The 14,497-nt window shown below is 45.5% G+C and overlaps 1 protein-coding gene across 2 annotated transcripts in view; it reads left to right on the top strand.

The window, feature by feature from the left end:
• The first annotated feature begins 465 nt into the window (after positions 1-465).
• The window catches only part of CD82 (CD82 molecule), a 63,680-nt gene continuing 49,648 nt past the window's right edge, over positions 466-14,497 (top strand). Inside the window, exon 1 of one of the 2 annotated variants that reach the window (XM_081836234.1) lies at positions 466-623. The gene's annotated coding sequence lies outside the window, so the exon portion shown is untranslated. Of the gene's footprint in view, positions 624-12,538; positions 12,597-14,497 lie in introns of those variants that run through there. The other variant, XM_081836235.1, reaches the window with a different exon arrangement.

The raw sequence follows: 14,497 nt of genomic DNA, 5'->3' as shown, positions 1-14,497 counted from the left end.
TCCTTGTGCTCAGCTCTGACTAGTCAGCACTTTCCCAGAAAGGTGCACTTGGCAACCCTGCGGCAGGAATCGGGGAGCCTGGCTCCTCTGCACGGCGCCACCCTTGCTCTCAAAGCTCCGCGCAGGCCCCTCCAGCCTCGCTCTCACCGAGGCTGCAGAAGCACATTCCCGGAGAGGTGCACTTGGCAGCCTTCCCTGTGCAAAGGCAATTGGGCAGCCTGAGCCAGTGCGGCTGGCATGCTGCTCTCAGTCCTCAGCCAGCCAGCCAGCCCACCCCCCAACTCCCCAGCCTTGCTGCCACAGGAGCTTGCAGAAGGCCCGGGAAGCCCAAGGTGAGAGGAGAATTCCCTTCCTCGCAGGATGGGCGGTGCTGCTGCTTCTGCCTGCTTCCCTCGGGCGAGCAGAGGGTTAAGTGTGCGAGGCGTCTCTGGGCTGCCCCAGGGGGTTGGCCGTTGCCGCCGCCGCCGCCGCCGCCGCTGACTCCTCCTGATCAGGAGGACTGGAAGCAGCTGGGGCGGAGAAGAGAAGCCAGGTCTCGCCGAAGCCACATCGCCTTGCATTTTCCGCGGCACGCGAGGCTGGGCAGGCGCTACGCGTCGCTTCTTGTGCGTCTCCTGTTGCAGGTAATCGGGATTCGGTTCCTGCCTGCCGGTTCTTTACGACCAGATTGCAGGAGTCTGTGAGAGTGGTGTGCGCGCGTGCGGGGGGGGGGGGTGCTCTGCGGAGGGTATCTAACGCGCTACATTGAGGAGCGAGGCGGGGGAGGGTCGTTGCTCCTTTCCCTCCATTATTAGGTCGAGGAAACGGCTTTCCCCCTCTTCCGGATCTTTTGCTTGTTGGGAATACTTCTCCTTAGTGTTATTCCCTTCCCTCCCCCCGCCACCGTCCTCTCGAAATATTAGTTTTTGGACACGGCGATCCCACTGGGTTGATCGCCCCTCTGGGGTTCCCACGTGATGGGGTTCCTTCCCGCGTCGAGGTGTTATTAAGGGTTGATCCGCTTTGTGTGGGCACCTGAGGATAAGGCTGGCGCTATTGATTCGGGGGGCGGGAAGAGGGGCCACGTCGTCACAGCGGAGAGCCAGCTTTGAGAAGTAATATTAAAACAGGAGTCGTCCGCCTCTACGATCGCTTCATTTTTTCCCCCCAAGTCTCCTTTGCCTTCCTCCCCTTAATTCTACGCTAATGATTAATCTTTTCTGTTCCATTTCCTGTTGGCAGTGGTAGGTTTGCTGGGGGCATAAAGCAGTGGGAGGGGAAAGCTCTGGGGGTGTGGGTAGATTTGCTACTGATTTCCGGCAGAGTTCCTGCTCCTTTGAACGGCAGGTAGAAGTTCAATAGGTGAAGACTTCCTCCTTTCACCGAGGCAGTGCTGGGAAATGTTTCCCTTGAGAGTGAAAGGGACTTTCCACTTCAAGGCTGTTTTTTTTGTCTAAAGCCAGCTGGTTTCAGAGCAGCCAGCACCTATCTGGAATCAAAGTTCAGAGTCCCCCCGCCCACATGAAGCCAGGCTGAGTTTCTTTTCAGTCCTACAGCCCCTTTCTTGATCCGAGTCGCATTCTGGCTGAAATTGCCCTGTTAATCTAGAAGATTGAGAAGGTGGCATGTCCAGCTGTTAGAAAGCACCTCTTGCCGCATGGCATACCCCCAAATGTTGTGTTTTAGCTAGAAGGCAGAAGTTCAATATATGGCCATACTCCTGAGATGAATGAAAAGACACCAGCTTGATGTGAGATGCGAGCAGCAGTGACGCAGCTGTGTGTCAGGCAGGAGCATGAAGTGGTGGTGTCCTTAGACCTCAGAGTGAAAGAACTAGCTGTGGGCATGGAGCATGACTGGGGTGACAGCTGGCTTCATGGAAATTTTTGAGTTGGCTTTTTTTTTTTTTGCAAGGGAAGTGATCTCAAAAATAGTCACTTTGGGGATTCATTGATAGAGGCTGGAGAGCAAAAGTTGACAACTCAGACTGTCTTGGAAGCAGTTAGAGCACCCCTTTTGCAATGGCTGCCAGCATGTGGCACTTAAGATGGACAGACCTGCTGGTGTTGGGTGGACACAGTGATGGATTGTGTTATCTGTAAAACGATACCTTGGTCATCTATAGGCTCCCTTGAGAGCAAGCTCCTGTGGCAGTTGTGCTTAGCTTGGGGTGTGTGTATGTGTGTGTGCGCGCGCCATTTGTGTTTGGAGGGATGTGTGTGCAGGCATGACTCACCCAAGGAACTTGGGGTTTCTCGGAGTGTAATCAGAAACGTGTATTGTAAATAGAGGTGAACTGTTGAGAAGCCTTTCTGGTGTCGACTGCAGCTGTTGCATTCCAATGCGCTGCCAAGTCTTTAGCACAGAGCTGTATTCTGGGCATGTCGGCTCTGCTGTGTTGCCATTTTATCGGAGAAGGGGAGAGCTGAGCCCCTCTGCTGCCAGGATGTGATTTTGACTTATTGTGTTCTACAGTGGAGGATGTCAAAGTGACTGTGCTATGGATGGATCTGGCCAAAGTAATTGACCTGTTGGTTGGATGTTTAAGCATGATTTGCAGACATCACCCTTCCAGTTCCTTCTGAGATGGTACCATGTGTGCTGTAGCTTGGGAACTGGGACACGGTGGTACTGGCATACTTGAGGAAATTCTCGGGCAGGGCTGGGGAATCTCTGGACTATGGGCTAATCTTGCCCTGCCTGATAATGGCAGGGCTTCAGTGGGTAGCTTGAAATGGGCTCCCAATTGTTCCTTTGTTGGGGCAAGGAATGCTCTTGCTTCCCCTTCAGCTGATGGCCAGGAGGAGTGTGCCTTGCTGAAGGAGGAGGAAGCAGTTTTCCTTGAATGGAGACTGCTTCTCCCTCTCTGTGCTCCTCTTTGAAGCGGCCCCTTTCAACTTCCAAAACCAGGAGTCGAAAGGAGCAGCTTACATAGGACCCAGCTTGGCACACACAGCCAAAGAAAGCGGTTGCATTTTGGAAGCGGTTGCATTTTGGAAGGACCGACTGTGCATGGGACTCCTCCTGCAAACAGCTGGTCCATCCAAAAGGAATTAAAAAAAAAAAACAAAAACCCCAGAGGCTGAAACAGGAGCAGGGGCTGCGTGGGTGTCTGAAAGCCCATCACAAACCGCAAAATGCTTTCAAACAGCCTTGGAAGCCCTAACAATTGGGGCTTCAAAGTGCAGCATCACCTGATGTCATAATGATGTCAGGTGATTGACAGGTGCGCAACCCTGCCACCTGTCACATTTGGCCTACATAGCAGTGGGGAGACAACCAGAAAATGTTCCTTGGATCCTGCCCCTGTTCTATAAGTGCTTCACGTGGATTTGGGATGGCAAATGATTTTTCCTTCAAGAAGACTGATTTTTTGAATAATGGTTAATAATATAGGGTGGTTGCTTGCACAAGGAAATTTCTGAAGTTCAGTATGCCTCATCCCATCCTGCTCTCTGCTTGAGGAATACAGCAGTCTTGATGGGGCATGAATGTGATAAGAAAACTTGGGCATGGAAGTCTGTCTCTTGTATGAGAGGAAACATCTCCATATAAACTAAGTTTCCTAAAGGCATCTGGCTGGTCAAAGGATGCTGGACTAGATGGGCCTTTGGCCTGATCCGGCAGGGCTCCTCTTCTTCAGTTCAGGTCCCTTGGAGTCCACTGAACATCTTACTTCCTTGCTCAGTTACATACATTCTCCTAATATGCGGGATCATGTGTTTTTGGTTTTTTTAATTTCCCCAGCCCTGGTACATACCAGGTTTTATCTTTCTCTTCCAGTGAACCCATGCCTTTCATTTGTGGCTGTACTCAAATCTCCATATGTTTTTTACTTGCTATGCTCTGGTGCCAGGGACTGAATTATCTCCTATGAATGTAGTGGTGGCTTGAACTGAATGATGATGAATCTTCTCTGCCTCTCGTATGGTTGCTCTTGTAGTCTTGGGTGCTTCTTGGCTGAGAGGTCCAGCGTGCCACGGAAGCATAAAGCTGAAGTGGAAACTTCAGGAACTAATGGCTGGCTGGGCTGTTTTATGGACAGACTTGGGCACTGGCCAGTGCTGGATGCTTCCAAGGAAAGTAACTGCTGCATGTACATCACGCAAGGCAGAACTGTACTATAAAAGCACATGGAAGACTTCCAGACCACAGAAGCTGTTACTAGATGCTGCCTGGTGAACCTGCTGTTTCAGGTGGCCTGCATAGGCTCCTGGTTTTTGATGGCATGCAGGACTCTGCATTAGGGAGAGGGGTACTACATAAATAAGCACTCCTATTTTACTCAAGCATTCCTATTGAGATACCCAGTTATTTTGGAAATATCCCACACTCCTGTGCATACTAGTGTCAATATTTTCAGTTTGCACTGAAATAAATGGAAATGTGTTTCCTGCAATGCATGTGTCAAATAAAAGTTATAGTATCTGCTGTAATCTTACTGAGGAGGAGCTCCAGACATCTGCACTGAATACAGTGTACCTAAACTGGACACACATACACAGTGCTTAAATTGCTTCATTCTGTTACAGCAGAATATATTACTCCTAAATGGAGGAATTGGAGCTGCACTCTGCAGCATTTTGAACTCCAAAGCTGCTGCATTAAAAAAAAAAACCCACACACAAAAAAACAGAAGTAGCACAAAAGTGAAAAATAACGCTGCAGTGTCTTTACTGATATTAAATGTAGCCTCAAACTGATCCAGTGTCCAAATGCAAGAGAGATCCCAAGTGACTTAATCTGCAGTTTGTTTAAGCCCATCTGTTTTTGAGTAAAGAGATCCTTAGCACTTCTGCAGTGCTGTATGCTATCAAATGGAAAACGAGTTCTCTCCAGTTCTGCTTCCCCCCATTGCAGCAGCCTGGATCTCTATGCAGGCACAGATTTGTCTGTGATGTACACTTGACCAGAGAAGGGAGGGAATAATAAACTGCCTAACTTCAAGAGCTCACATTAACATGAAGGTAGCTGAGAGATTCTGGAAAGTTTTTATATTCATCTACTGTGTACTTTACCTTTATGCCTATTGTGTGTAAGGAAATCTAGGGTGGGGGGGTCTGCATACCTCAAAAGGGTTTGATATCTCACAACATTGCTTATGAACAATGGTGAGCTAAATTACCTGTATGAGAAATTGTGTGAACAAGTCCTTGGTAGATTTGGCATAGGTCCTAACTGCTGCCAAGTATTAGGTCTTTACAAAGCTTCAAAGTCCCAGCTGAACTCCTGGCATCCTTCTTGGTTGATTCAGCACAGTGATTGGCATTCTGATTCCAAGAGTGAGCAAGGCTGCTGCCTGTGGCCTCAATTCCTCCCTATGTGTTGTTGAAAGATTCATGGACCTTATTATATCATCTTTACCTTCTTTAGCGTGCCCTGTCCCTTCCTCCAGGCAAGGGATCCTGGAAAAGAACCGGTAAAGTACCATGACAGAGAGGTTCTGCTTAATGTTCATTCTCTTCCAGTAGGTGTTCCTTTAAATAGAACGAGAATTCTCTCATCTTTTACCAGCTGGGGTAAGCTGGTTAAAAAAAAAAAAGATTTGTACTGTAGGAGGTGACAAGTGAAGAACCACAGGACTGTTGTGCAGTTCACTATTAGATTATGATGCCCAACTGGACCTTGTCAGTGGGGGGAAAAACTGCTCATGCCTCTTTCCCCAGCATGGAGCCCTTGATGTTGTACTAAAAGTTCCACCAGTTTTTCCATTGTCCATGCTAGCTTGGACTGATTGAAGTTCAAAGCATCTAGAGGACATCAGGCTGGGGAAGGTTTGCCTGCATTGCATAAGCAGCGTTCCACAGAAGAATAGTTAAATGTTTCCTCAAACTGTGTGTGTTCTTTGCCTCTCCCATTCCTGTGTTTCAAGGATGGTAAAGGTCTAACTTCCACTACATGGAAAAACTATCCTGGGAATGAAGCGAGAGATCATCTCGGCCCCTTTAGGGTCAGAGCTCAAGCTGACTTTGGCTATTCCCCTGACTATTGTGTGCTGAGCCCTCTGAAGGCCAGCCAAGGCCGTACCTAATAAAATCTATAAACATTTCCTGTGTATGCAGTTCTCTGGCTTAACTGTTGGATTGACAAGGGGTGGGGACATTTTATTTTGAGCAAGGTGGTTGTTGTGTAGATCTGGAAGAAGCTTTTGCTTAATCCCTTGGGCCTTATCCCTAGAGATGCAAAGACCCTCCATATCTAAAGATGATTTCTAAGCACTTGCCCCTTTCTTTGCATACCACCTGTTTAAAGGTAAATTGTGACCAGCTTGGAGCAGGGACCAGTCTTCTTGCTTACACACAAAGAATTAATTTGGATCCTGTCTTATTTCAATAATAATAAATCATACTTTGAGTCAGCCTTTCCCAGCCTTCCAGATGTTGTTGGACTACAACTTCCATCAGCCCCAGAACTGCCTACATGGACTAGCAGTGGCTCTCTAAGTTTTCAGAAAGGGGGTGTTTCCAACCCTACCTGGAAATGTCAAGGCTTAATCCCAGCTCCTTCGGCGCACATGGCGTGTGCTCTGCCACTGAGCTACAGCCCTTTCCCATTGAGTTTAAAGCCTTGGCTTGCAGTAGTTCTTCAGGCTGGTGTCATTCCTATCACTTGCTTCCTGGCCTGTTTTCAACAGGAGCTGCTGGGGAGTAAACTGAGGACTGCTTGCATGTATGACTGTTTAATGCCTGCTTGTAGTCTCCTATAAACATTTTGTAAAACAGCTTAGCAGTCTTGTGGTTGGCTGTAGCCATTCCTATAATATGCTTCAAGAAAACTCAACCCTTATTTGAAACACCATGTAAACTGCAAATGGTTGAAGTTGCGGAATTATCATTCAGCTTTTGCAGAGCCAGAATTAGCATGTAACAAAGGAGCAAGGAAGGAGATGAGATATATCATAGCATGCCCCGGGGGTGCCAACTTGAATAAAATATTGTTGGGTGGCCAGGTAAGCCCCACCCCACATAATTGGTCACATGACACAGCACACACATGCCATTTGAATGGCAATGCCCACTAGTTTTGAGGACCCCTCAAATATTTTATTGGGGCCAAAGTGACCTTGGCCCCATGGAGTTGGCTCCTATGGCATGCCCCATTCACATGTGCCTACAAGGCAATGTGGAAAGGTGTTGAAGTCTGCAGGAACAGTGTCCTGATCTCACCATTTGTTTACAAGAACTTGCACTGGCTGGTCCTAAACCTTCCCATCAACCTGGTGCCCTCCACATGTTTTGGACTCTTAACTCTCACCAGTACCACCCAGCATGGCTACTAGTCAGGGATGGTGGGATTTGTGTCTTTCAGATGTTTTGGTTACCATGCTGGCTGAAATACGTTTACACGGGAGTGTGCTATCTGGGCCTGTATTCTGAGATTTAACATCTCCAAGCCCTTCCATACCCATCTCTTCCTTGTTCTAGCCTTAAGCCTAACCACTCATGGGAAGGCGAAGTGAATTCAGAAGTCTGTCCACTTCCCACCTGCAAAATTTTTGAGTTTTGTGGCTATAGAACTTAAATGGTACCTCGGGTACAGGTACAGTGGTACCTCGGGTTAAGTACTTAATTCGTTCCGGAGGGCCGTTCTTAACCTGAAACTGTTCTTAACCTGAAGCACCACTTTAGCTAATGGGGCCTCCTGCTGCTGCTGCGCCGCTGCTGTGCAATTTCTATTCTCATCCTGAAGCAAAGTTCTTAACCTGAAGCACTATTTCTGGGTTAGCGGAGTCTGTAACCTGAAGCATATGTAACCTGAGGTACCACTGTACAAGTGTTCAGAGCTGTGTTAAGAACTTGTCTAAGCAACTTGGATTACTTCAGAATTCAGCAATGCTAACTTAAGCCCAAAGCACCTACTGAATAAGTTTTAAAGAGAAGAATGCAATAGATCACGAGAGACACATCAACAGATGAAGGATTTGCCCATGGATGATGAGAAACACCTGTGCATAATCTGCATGTGCTCATTTAGGAATCTTGGGTTGTTTTCTTTGTCCATAATTACTAGTATGATAGTTGGGGCTGTGGGCAAAATAGTGTTAAAGTCCTGTTATGGAAAGCTTCAGCACTTGCTGCATGCAGGGAAGGGAGCTTCATATGGCAATAATTAAAAGATGCATGTGTGAAAGACAGTTGGCTGCGCAAAACTTCCCTCTTCCCCTGCAGGGGAACAGTAAGGAACCATTTTAGCCTCCGCTAATTGTCTAATAACTCCCAGATCTTTTGGCTAGCTTGTAAATATTTTCCAAATGAGAGTTAAAGCAGCAGCAGTGAGGAACTGTAGTGAGCTATGTTGCTAATGTTGATTTTAGCAGAGACACTTAAGTCAGACAACATTGTGAGACAACTCAGATGTCTCAAGGTAGGGTCACCACTATAATTATTAAATTCCATATTTTGCACCCCTCTCCTCCAAAACAGAGGAGTGGGGTGCAGAAGATGGGGGTGGGAGAAGGCTGGAAAAGGGAAAATGCTGGAAAAAGAATTGGCCAGCACAGGAAACCTCCTTCTGCCTAAACTAAGTTGTGTAGATCATTAGCAGAGGGGAGCTCTCTGAGAGTGAGCAGGGGGGCAGAAACAGGGAGGGAGAGATTTTCCTCCTGCACTATTTAGCATGTGGGTTTTCTTTTGGGCTTCTTTCAAACTGCTGAAGAATGCAATGTCCCCTATGCCTTCCATTCTTTGCTTTAGCCGTTTGCTTCCTGCATTCACCAGTATGAATTAACAATGTATTTTTATTCAATTTTTAAATTAAGCTAAATAGTTTGTAAGAATTTCTGAGAATTTGTCTTTTTTCCCCTGCCACCCCAAATCTGTTGGAGAATTCCACACACCACAGAGCCCCACCCCACCCCAGAGACTATTTGGAAGATATGCCTCTCCCTCTCCAATTTTGCTCCCTAAAAATGGAATGGATAATTTCTGGGAAGCCGTTTTGCTACACACACACACACACACACACACACACACACACACGTGTGCTATAATGTTATACGTATTGTATATATACCATATATTCAATATACAGCATTATTGTATAGTGTTGCATGTGGGTGTGTGTAGTATTCTATATTGTGCTGTTTTGGAGTATGTTTTTGCAATGAACCACTGCAATTGAGTTTATATCTCCTGTCTTGTTTTGGTGTGTCCCCCATTGCTCAGTGGCAAGGGCTAGGAGCATTGACTTGAATACCAAAGTGTTCCTTCCCCACCCACAAATTCCTAGTAAAGGCAATTTATTTGCATTGATGATATCCTGTAGCAAAATCTGAAGAACTGATTGGATGTATAGCATTACCAAAGCTGAAAGCTAAAAAGGGACATTTATTAACTTCAGCTGTTTAAAAATACAAAACACGGACAGCTACACAGAGGTGGTATTTTTTTGTGCTCTCCAAAGTCCCAGTCTTACTCTGGAAAAAAAGATATATCATGGGTGAAAATTGATGCAGCTGTGAATATACTTTCATTGGTATTACAACATGCTGCTTTAACAACAAATGTGTTGCACAATGCTCTTATATTACTGCTGTTCAAGGTAACCTTTGCCTGCGTTTAATTAAACACTTGGAATGTTATAAAACTGCTATATCCGGCTAGCTAGTAGCTTGCTATCTTTAATAGGGCCCATTTCATACCTACATCTCCTAATGCAAGCCTGCTCAAATTGCATGTTCTTGTCCCAGTCTTCACTCAGACCACTTCGTTTGACTGAACCGAACATGCTGGCTGAAAAGGGTTAGGTTCAGCTGCATGTAGTATGATCAGGGTTGTGTCCCAAAGCTCCCTGCAGCCCCATACAGCATGGCTAGTGGCCAGTGTGGATGGGAGTTGGCCTCTTACATCTGGAATGCTGCAGGTTAGCCACCCACAGCGAGACAAAGCGCCCACCATGATACTGTTTCTCCTGGCCAGTTACCATGATAGTAAAGGTGTGCGCCGGTCACTCTATGGCCAAATTATTTCTTTCCTCTGTTTTTGAACAATTAGAAAGTTCAGTTTGCTCATAGCTGCAGTTAAGTATCACACGTTCCTGGGCCAGGGAGCTTATGCAGCCTGCTTCTGAGGAGACCAGCACTCACCTGGAGTGTGTTCTGTTTTGCCTTGTGTGCTTACTTGCTTTGGTTGAGTTTAAATAGTAAACTGCCTAGAATGCCCTGGCAGAAACGCAGTAAATGCTGTTAGTAAGTAAATAGGATTGGGCTATAGACGTGTTGCCTGTAACAATTGCTCTCATTAATCCTCCCACCTGACCACAGCACCCTGGGTGATGCTATCCCTGCCACGCTGTTGGTCCTCTGCTACACTGTATGATGGATGGAACTCTAAACTACAAAGTACCTTTTTAAAAAAAATAATAATTTTTTATTGACAGGCCAATCACATCATATTATTCAAATCACATTGGTTCCAAATTATACAGCCAAATTTTTAAATTTTTGGGGAGTACCCATATATCAAGCTCCACACGAGTCCAAAATTCCGGCTATTTCCAGCCTTCACTTATTTTACTGCATTCATTAATCAGTTCTATACAGTCCAAACCAGATAGTTCTTTGTATATTTTCTTCATCTTGTTGTTATCGTATTCCTTTCCTTGCGATCTCTGATGATTCTCATAAGCCGACTAAAAGCTGGTAAACTACAAAGTACCTTGTACCTTGGTTGATGAATACCTTGCGACTCAAATGTTTTGGCTCCCGATCGCCACAAATCTGGAAGTGAGTGTTCCAGTTTGCAAATGTTCTTTGGAACCTGAACGTCAGACACAACTTCTGATTGGCTGCAGGAGCTTCCTGCAGGAGCTTCCTGCAGCCAATCGGAAGCCGCGCCTTGGTTTCCAAATGTTTTGGAAGTCGAACGGACTTCCAGAACAGATTCCGTTTGACATCTGAGGTACCACTGTACGTGGGGGTCTCTCTGTGTGTGAACTTTGTTGTTTAGTCGTTTAGTCATGTCCGACTCTTCGTGACCCCATGGACCATTGCACGCCAGGCACTCCTGTCTTCCACTGCCTCCCGCAGTTTGGTCAGACTCATGTTTGTAGCTTCAAGAACACTGTCCAACCATCTCGTCCTCTGTTGTCCCCTTCTCTTTCCCAACATCAGGGTCTTTTCCAGGGAGTCTTCTCTTCTCATGAGGTGGCCAAAGTATTGGCGCCCCAGCTTCAGGATCTGTCCTTCCAGTGAGCACTTAGGGCTAATTTCCTTAAGAATGGATATGTTTGATCTTCTTGCAGTCCATGGGACTCTCAAGAGTCTCCTCCAGCACCATAATTCAAAAGCATCAATTCTTCAGCGATCAGCCTTCTTTATGGTTCAGTGTGTGAACTTAAGCAGGGAGAAGTCAACTGCTGTGGATATGAAATAGCTTTAATGAAGTTAAGGGAATAAGAATACACGGGTTAAAAATGGAACTTGTCCAGTGAGGAACATTTGACAGAAGAACATGATGCAAATTTAACAAAGGAATAAATACGAAGATACCTAACTTACCACTTTCTAGTCTGTAACGTCCCAGAACCAAAGTTAGCAGTGCCTGTCATTTGTTGGCAACAAATGCTCTGAGACTGGCACTGGGGGACTTTGTGATGAGGTTCCCATTCTAAGTGTGACTTCTGGAGTGTCTTGCTTTCTGTGTGGGTTGTTGGGATGTTCAAGACACTTATAAGGGGTATGGATAGATGGACTTTTGTGCATCCATGGAAGAAGCATATTCTCCGAGACTTCTTTGCTTGTTCATCTAACCATAAATGCACCTGAATGCCTGTAGTCTTACATCTATCTCTAGAGCCCGTGAATGATCCCTTCGACCTAAGTAATTATAAATCTGGCAGGCAATTCTCTGGGTGTGGGTAAAATGATGAGCCCAGCCCTTAACTTTCCCTTGTACTTGTGCACTGAATATCTTATTGAGAGTTTGTTGATGTTATTGTACCCTGCCCTTTGGCAAAAAGGTAATTCTTCCCTGACCCCTCTTGAACTGGATCTAAAGTTTGTTGTGAACCTCTTACTGAGGTTGGAGGACGTATTGACATTCAACTCTAAAGCTTTACAGTATATGCCTTGCCAGAAGCTTCTGAGTTGGGTTGAAGGAGCAAGCTCTCCTTTTCTGGATGTTGAATCAGTCCTGATTAACAGCTAGCAACACGCTTCAAGCCAATTTTTAACATGCATGTTTTCCTACACAAAGCACTGCCCACTCTGTTGTGCTGATGATCAAAATTGAAAATGGAAGCTGGGCTGAAATAGCACATGCATATATATTGCATATATATTTTTAAACCATTAATTCTGTGAGCCACCCTGAGACCTCCGGGTATAGGGCAGAATATTAAACAAACCAAAACTAGGTGATGTATTTTTATGTTTTTATATTGCTGCCCTGTGATCCTCAGTTAAAGGGTGGTATAGAAATTTAATAATAAATAAATAAATAAATAAATAAATAAATAAATAAATAAATAAATAACCAACCTTTATCTTATCAACCAAATAAATAAATAAATAAATAAATAAATAACCAACCTTTATCTTATCCACAGGTATCCTAGCTAGCTCTTCTACAGTTTCCTTCTTCATCTCTCCCACTCGGCTCTTCAGTGAAGTGGATCAGGTTAGTGTCTACGCACACACCAGTCCTTATGCAGTGACATACTCTTTTCAAAGCGACTCCTAGTTTTCCCATTATTGGTGAAACTGGCCATGTTTCTTCTCTCCATTCAACCCCTCCTGCTCCAAAGTACACTTACATGCAGGGCAAAGGGGAGTAAACAGAGTAGAGCACTGAAAATGCTCTTCAGTGTTGTTTGCAGGCATTGCAAATCCAGAAAGACTGAAAGGGGGTTGTAAATCCCTCTTTTGGCATGGCCATCCGGTGGATTAAAAAAATCCAATGCACAGGAATTTAATCTGCATTTAAACCTGCATCTCCCTCTCTCTCTTTGGCATGTGCACCAACAGTGGGGGAGAGCCTCAAAAGCATTTTAAGTGGAATTGTGGAATCTGTCTCAATGCCTTTCAAAAGGCTGTGTTTCTTCGTAAATCGCTCCCTGGCTGCCTTTTCCACTTGGCTCAGTCCAAGGGGTTTTTCCTTTTCCTTACTGTACTGAGACACCATCCTAGATAGGGATAAGTAAAGAGGATTCCATGATGTCTAGAAGGACAACTTAATCCTTGGCAAGTAGCCTCTCTTCCCCTTTCAGACAATGTCAATAACAGCTTTCATTAAAAGGGAGAAGGGATTATATTTGTCCTAAAGTTTACAGCTTGAGCTTTTAGGAAGTAGCATTGCACTCTTCAAACAACCCGGCCCATCCTTCTGGCTAATATCCTAGAATGTGCAAGATTGGGAGAGTAGGATCTTTGCAAATGGCAACAATCTTGCTTTTGAGAATTCCCTTCTGTTAATGGTCTCATTCAAATCCTGCTAGAAAGCCTTCCCTTTTTCTTCAGGCATTGAATAAAAGAAATGTCTTTTTTTTTTTTGTAGTAATAATAATGTTCCTCTTGGCCGGGATCTTGGGTTGCATTTTTCGCCTGTCATTTCTAGCGCTGTTCCTGGAAGCGGTGCTGGCGCAGAACTCGACGGCAGGCTGCAGAATGAGCGCCCACCCCCACCCGCCCCACCCCACTTAAGATGCAAGCTGTGGTGTTTTGCAGCTCTGCGCCCTTCTTCTTTCCTGGTTCTGCTATTGCCATTAAGACCCTGAGAAACAGGCCTTGAATGGAAACTCTGGGAATCTGAGAAGCAGAGAAGAATTGGAGTTGCTGAGAACAATTGTGGTGTGAGGCAGAGTGGGTGAAGAACAAAGGAACAGCAGCTAGGAAATGCCAAGACCCTGTACAGGCAGATCCAGCCCTCTGAAAGCAAGCCTCTGTCCTTTGGGGATCACAAAAGCAGCTTCTGCCTTCGTAACAATAGTGCAGGATGCAGCCTGGAGTTGAGGTGGCTGTTAATTCGTGCATGACGGGGAGGGGGGAGGGGGAGTCAAAGGGCTCCAGCTATTCACACGGCAAAACGGTAATTCCTGGAGGGGGAAAGTTTGTGTACTCAGAGAAACTAGTGTGAAAGAGGATTGAAGGCAAAAAAAAATATATCTCTAGAAATAGAAGAACTTTGAATGTCAAATATGTGAGCTTTGCCTCAGTTTCCTTTCCATCCCCTTTAGCTTTTAAAATGATGCTATGGATAAATCAGGAGTAAGGGAAGGCAAACTCTGTGCTGCGGCAGATTTTAGCAGTGTTAGTGCAGATTGCGCCGTCAGTATTGGACCTAAAGTGTTCATGTTTGTGGTCCTTTATGAGATCAGGTCTCAGTGCTCACAAAATGCTCAAAGGCAAAGAAGACTCGTGAAGACTCATTTTAACTCCTTTCCTTGTTTCCTTTGTTTTAAGTCTTAATACATGTTAGGAAACCAAATGTTTATAAAAATTAACAAGGGCAAGCCTGTTGAGTTTTCTGCAGTGACTTTCTGTTCATGTGCAGGGGGTAGTTAACTGCCCTTTTAATGTGTG

The sequence above is a fragment of the Podarcis erhardii genome (genome assembly GCF_964252035.2).
Source record: "Podarcis erhardii genome assembly, chromosome: 1".
Lineage (NCBI taxonomy): Eukaryota > Metazoa > Chordata > Lepidosauria > Squamata > Lacertidae > Podarcis > Podarcis erhardii.
Note: the sequence above shows the minus strand (reverse complement) of the source record. Positions and strands in the feature narration are given on the sequence as shown.